Genomic DNA, 7,335 nt, shown 5'->3' with positions numbered 1-7,335 from the left:
AGTGTTGTAATACATGTTTTGGCACTTTTATATATATATATATCTTGTTTATTCAATGATTTATGTGGTTTAATGCTTCCAATTGATCATTTCATTCTATCTATATGTCTATGTATGCTAGAATAAATGTTCATGTGTTTGTCTCTATTTCTTGTGTTATTGATGTGTGTCTATGTGTATTAATGTTATAGATCTAGAGATTGTCAAAACATTGTACTTAAAGGAATGCTCTTGTAATTGTCTAGATGGTTCATGCTCATTTCTTGATGGACTGTGCCTCTCCCTTAACTTAGTTTAATTTCATGTCATTAGCTTAATTGTAGTATAGTGGTAGCATAGTTGTTAGATGGGAGGACAATCCATGCTTGTTGTTTGATGTTTCATACTTTTGAATGCAAGTAGTATATGTCTCTAACCTTGTGGTGTATTTGGCTTGTGAGCTTAATGAAAGGATTAATGACTTGCTAGATATATTGTGCTTTTCACATGCTATTTAGATAATATATACTTAATTGCTAGATATATTGTGTTTTTCACATGTTAATTAGACAATGTATGCTTAATTGGTCACCCTTGTTAATTGAATCAACCAAACACACACACACATCAATATTGCAACACACATTTCCCTCATTAGTCACTAGTTAAGGGTGTAGAAAAGCATTGTTTGGTGGTGACCTCTAAACCCCAAGATCTCTCTCTCTCTCTTACTTACTCTTTATTGCATTCAATTATTTAGTTTAATTTGCTCTCTAGTTTAATCAACCAACCAACTATTTGTTTGATCACTCGACCTACTAACCCTAATAGTGATTCCACAATCAAATTCGACTCCAATCCCTTGGGACGATCCCTACTCACCCTAACTATATTTTTAGTGAAGGTATTAGTGACTTTTATAAATGTAAAACTTGGCCCTCGCCTTAATGCACACTCTCTTAAGCTTGTGGTGCGGCGACACAAACCATCAAAAATCATCTTTGTTTCCTGTTTTCTACTGTTTTCTATCTCTTTCCATTCTCATCATTTTCTCTCCTATATAAAGAAGCCTCCAGCTTTGTCTTGTGTATGAGTTGAGAGAGTATTATAAAAATGATGTAGCCTTTTGGACTCTTTGTGCCATGGATATATGCCCTAGTGGTTGAACCACCAAATATCTTTTTGGACTCTGGTCTTGATAAAAATCTCCATGTTTATATTATGATCTAAAACTTTTTGAAACCATGGTTGAAGCTTGGATTAAGTAATCGATAATCTTTGAAATACATTAAATGATCAAATGTGGCTAGTTCTATATGGTTACAAAAATCATTAACAAAAGGGGTGTGTTGTAACTGGTTTTGAACTTTAACCAGATCTGAATTAAGATAGATTCTATGTTGTCTAAGAATTATAGCTCCATTTTTTACCCATTCTGGGGGAGTACTATGGATTTGGAGGTGAATTGGAATTTCTGGCATGTATTTTTGGTGCCAATGAGATTGTTCAAAGAGAATGGCTTGGTTCAAATAATCAAGAAAATTAAAAACTTCTAATACTTCTAAGAGCATGTCTGTGGGTATGGTGATACTATTGACTATTCCTAATTCTAAGAGTTTGCTTATATTACATCTAGTGGTTTTTGTTGAGAAACATATCTTTCTGACAATATCAAGAGGAGAGTAATGTACAAGATCTATATCTAACTAAACTATGGAATGAACATCATATTTTTGTACAAGGTGTAAAGAAAGATAATGGTAACGAGTTCATTTAGGTGGACTGTAGTTTCTGAGGTAGTTTTGGATATCTACCCATTCTTTGAATCCATCAGACTTTGCTTATTCAAGGATAAGTTCTTTCAATTCTTCAAGGAAGAGCTCGACTTGTTGTCTTAAGATTTCTTTGTAGGTTGGAGAGAAAATGGGTACTAAATTGGCATACTTTGTTTTTACTTGCAGAAATTGAACTTTCTGAAGATTTTTATCTTCATTAGTCCTCTTTTCATAAATGGTTAGTTCAGCTATGGTATTTGCTGCTTCATTTTGATAGGCTAAATTTAGCTTTTTAAAATGAGAAATAAAAATCTTGTGTTCTTGCTGAAGATTATGATATGCTCTATTAGATGCTACAAAATATTCACTTAAGGTATTTAAATTTCTGACGAGGGTTCTATTGGGTGTATTTCTTGTAAACCAGATATTATCTAAAATAAGTTTTTGGTCTAGAAAAAGTTTATGTCTAGTGCGGAACTGTTGAATTGGGTTTTGGATAACTAAAAGTGGGTTAGAAGTACCTGGTATAAGGCTATAGCTGTTGTTGCTACTCTTCTCCATTCTTGCAAAATTTAGCAATCAATTAGTAAGCGAGATAGAATATTTGCTAAATAATTATCTTTTTCTTTGACATATTCAAATATGGGTTTAAAACCTCTTCCAGTAATACAATCAATAAAGGAAATCCATCTTTTTACAGACATCCTTTGTTATTTTGCCTTATTTGCAAATTTGAAAATATTATCACAATCTGTTCTTATAAGGAATTCTTTATTAAGAAAAATCTAAAATTTTTCTGTAGCATTTATTATTCCTAAAATTTATAGATCTGTTGATGGTAGTGTATATTGTGCTTTATTAAATGTTCCACTTGCATAGCGATAAATTTGTTCTTCTTCTCGAGAAGATTCTTTTGTAGGTCTTTAGAAGAGTAAACATGTTCATCCTTATGTTGATGCGTCTGTTTGAATTATTTTGTAATTATTTTCAAATGGAAGTTGTAAAGGTTATAACTGAGTGACTAGAGATTTAATTTTCTTAACAAGTTCTATGTCTTGTATATTAAAATATTTTTGACCATTTCTTCCTAATTTAGAGTATAATGGTCCTACTAATTATCCTAATTTTGGGATAAAATTACGACTGTAATTTAATAATCGTAAAAATGCTTGTAATAACTTGGTTTCTTCTAATTTATCTGGAAAACTTAAAATCTTTTGAATAATATGTGATTGTAATTCTACTTTTCCTCCATTTATGAATAAGCCTAAAAATTCAATTTCTTGTTTTTCTAATTTCATTTTTTTTCTGCTTATAATGAGTCATTGTGTTATAAATTCATTTAATATTATTTCAATATGTTTTCTATATTCTTTTTTGGTTTGACTAAAGACTAAAATATCATCGATATAAACACAACAAAAATTTGAATGTTTATTAAATATGGTATCCATTTTTTGTTGGAATCCTTGTGGTGCATTTTTTAATCCAAAAGGCATAACAAACCATTCATAATGTCCTTCAAGACATATAAATGTAGTCCATTCAATGGATTCGTTAGCTATATGGATTTGCCAAAATCCTGATTTACAGTCAAATTTAGAAAATCATTTTTTATCTTGTATTATGTTAATTAAAACATCTTTATTAGGGATTTTATAGCTATCATCATAAGTATTATTGTTTAATCTTTTATAATTTATAACCATTCGAGTTTTTCCTCTCTTTATTTCGGCATGATTTCTAACCATAAAAGCTGGACTCCTATATCTACTATTACTTTTTCTTATTACCTTTAGTAGTAAGAGTTCTTTAATTTATCTATGGAATTCTTCTTGGTCAGCTAGAGTGCATGGATTGTCCTGAGTTTTTATAGTTATAAAAGGATTGATTATATTTAATTTTGCCTCGATTTTATTTTTATACCAGTGTTTATGATGATCTTCTTCTACGATTTCAGTTGTTTTAGCTAATCTTAAAAGATTATCTATGTTTAATTTGGGATTTTTAAGTGTGGCTTTGTTATTAAGGAAAATCTTAGGTTCATCCAAATAACTGAGAAACATTAATGATTTAGAGACATCTTCTAAAAATTCGGTTACAACAAATAAGTTTTCTGTAGTCTCTTCTGTTATAGGTAAAGTATTACAATAAGTAATAGTTCCTTTTTCTTTTTGGGGATTACAAAGATTTTTAGATGGAATAAAAGTTCCTTTTTTAAAGAACTGTAAACTTGTAGAATATACATGAATCTTCCAGTGAGTGAATTTATAAAATTTAATCCTAAAATAAAATCATAAGTACTGGTAATATTATTAATTGCATAAGTTTGTGGTAAAATAAGGTTTTCATTATTAATTAATATAGGAATATTTTGAACATAGTGAGTTATTGGAAGTTTTGTATTATTATATTGACTCATAAAAACATTATAGTTTAATTTTATTAATTATTTTTCTGGTACTAAATGCTTTTGAATTATGCTTTTAGATGCTCCAGTATCTAACATAGCAGAAGTTTGAACTAATTTTTCTTTAAATTCTAACGTTACTGGGAATTGGATTAGACTAGATGGTTTATATATTGAATTTATAGATTCCACTAGTGTATCTTTTAGTTGATCCTCGTATTTTAAGTAACAGTCATGACATAATAAAGTTTTATAATGGTCTCTACAGTAATAACCTTCTTTAATGGATGCACTACATTGTTTACAATTAAAAGATGGGAAATGAAAATTAACTAAAGTATAGTGACATGATGGATTGCTTATAGTGTAAACGAAATCTTCCATTGAATGAAGTCCTTGCTCAAAGTCTTCATCATTATAGAATTCGTTATCTATGCTTTCGATGCTATATATACTTTCATTATCATCGTCGAAATCATAAATACTTTCTAGTTCATATAATTCTTCTATTTATTATTCAATATCTTCAAGTATATTGATTTTTTCCTCTATACTTTTGATAGGATTCTGTCTGTGTCTATAACGGCAATTTGGCCTTATATGAACTGGATCTCCACAAATAAAACATTTACAATTTCATTTTTTTGTGGGTAATGTGTTAACTTTATTATCTTTATTATCCTTTTTATTATTATCTTTATTTATTTTTTATTTTTTTATACCAAGGGCCATTTCTGAATTGTCTGGAGTTATTTTTGAAATAAGGTTTTTTGTTACGATAATTTTTGTAGGTTTTGCTTTTGTGTAGATTATATTTTTTAGTTTATTACGCTTATAATTTTTCTACGGCATACAACCATATTGTGGTGGAAAGTCTATTTGTCTACATGTATAATAAAATTGTTTCTTAATTTATTTAGATTCTTTACATTTTCTACATTCTACTTTTAACATATTATAAACATAGTTTACTCTATCTCCTATAGTTAACCTATCTCTTCTGGGATTTTCTAACCATTTTCCCATATCTTAGTTCCTACACTTCCTTGTAATTTTTTTAGATACCTGTCGATTAAGGTTATATCTCTTGTTTTGCCTGTGGCTATGTAATACTCGAAAAACTTATTAGTGTAATCCCTTATATATCTAAAATCACAAATTTGTAGTAATTCTAAATTATGTAAAGCTTTGGTTTGCTTTTTTTGAGTTTCGTCTAATAATCTATCTTCTCCTACTAACACCTTTTTTATTAAATTGGTAAAACCTTGAATTGTAAAATTATCTCGTAGGAGGGCATAATCATTAACATAAGTTACTTTATAAGATTGCCACCAATCATGGATGGTTCCCTTTAATAAGATTTCACAATAAGTTAGGGCTTGTGTTTTATTATCAGAGTTGGTTAAAATAACTTACCTAATACAGTCTTGTTCCCAAATTTCGATTACATTTGCCCAAGGGATCATGTCGTGATATGTTTAGTATTGTACATACTTGTTGTGCTGGTATATTATCGTAACGTCTACGATTTTGTGTCCATATGTACATATCTGATATATTTCTATTTTTGACATAAGTTTCTTGTGTGGGATTTAACCATTGTCCAGTGGTATAGTCGTCGTTTATTGTATTAGTACTTCTTATGGCATTGTGCATTTCTTGTTCGCCTGACCTGTAGGTTGGTTTTGAGAAACCGATGTTTCTACTATTTCTTTTCCTTCCCTATGTTCTATTACGTTTAATTCTTCTTTTAACGTGTTTAATTAATTCTTTGTGTAAAAAGATTCAAATCCTACATTTAGAATATTTCTCCTAATATCGTCATTATTTCTTTGTCCTTGATAAATGCTCTCTAGAAGTTGATACTTGGGTTCTAGATATTTATCCTTTAAATCTTGTATCTTTAAATAGTCAAAATCAAACATAATTTTATCTAGAATTTCATCTTCTAATCTATCATAGAGGACATTAATTTCTTCGGAATCTTTTGGATGGTTATGTTTTACATATTTTATTATTATCAAGAATCTTTTGGATGGTTTTATTAAGATTTGGTAATTCCCATTCAGTTCCTTCGTATATTTCGCTACTTAATTTCCTAACTTCAATCATTTGAACGTATTTACTACTAAATGGCTTAACTATTTCATCAAATTGTGCCTTAAACTTTTGGTTATACTGATTAACTGTTTTTCCCATAAATAAAGTATTAATTAATAGGTTTTCATATTGCTCAGCCATATTATATCCCTTTGTAGATATTGCTATCTTAATATGTTTGCTAAATTCTCTAGTGGTCATTGTGAAATTAGGAATACATCCTACAATGGCTGCGTTAACTGCTAAATCTATTTATGCGTTAGCTATTTGTGCTTGTTGATGGTTAGTCCATATGTCGTCGTAGATATAAACAAGTGTTTTGGTTCCTACTTCTGATCTATTTAATCCTACTATACCAATCATAATAAAACCTAAATGCATAAGATCTAATTTAGTTTTTTCTAATTCATGATAAGCTTCTGGTGTTATGAGATCTAATATTACTTAATTATTAACTACACTTATTCTTCTTTGGCTAAGATGATCATATATTTTACTATGAAAATTTAACAGATTACTAGAATAAAGGTTAACTTTCTTAGGTACTTTCTTCATTCCATTTCCTATATAATTTTGAGCATCATGCTCATTATCAAATAAATATTCTACGCGCATTATTTCTTTAGCTTTGCTAAGAATAATGGCCATTCTTTATATGGTTGTAATAGATTTACTCGCTTGGTGTTTTTAGCCGAGAAATGATTAGTTGATAATTTTAAATTCTTTATTTTATCTAAAAGTTCAGTTTTTTATTTAGAAGATTCTTTAGAAATACTTTCTTACAATACTTCTAATTTCTCTTCAAGTTTATTAACCATTTCAGATAATTGGAGTAATAATTGGACTAAAAAGTTGTCTTGTCGAATATATATATTAGTTGATTTTACGTCTGTCGTAAAACTTATAAATCTTTTAGGTTCTTTATCTATTTTATAAAGCTCGGATAAGGCTTGTAGGTAATCACTGGTACTCATAAATTATTGTAATACCCCTTAGATATCTTCTTTTAGTGATTTTATTGTCTAAATTTCTGAGGCTGGAATTATGATCGATTTGTGTTTTAATATAATC

Source organism: Cornus florida, unplaced genomic scaffold, assembly GCF_030987335.1.
Source record: "Cornus florida cultivar Cherokee Brave unplaced genomic scaffold, ASM3098733v1 CherokeeBrave_3.0.0_Hap2_Chr02, whole genome shotgun sequence".
Classification (NCBI taxonomy): domain Eukaryota; kingdom Viridiplantae; phylum Streptophyta; class Magnoliopsida; order Cornales; family Cornaceae; genus Cornus; species Cornus florida.
This window is presented reverse-complemented; position numbering follows the sequence as displayed.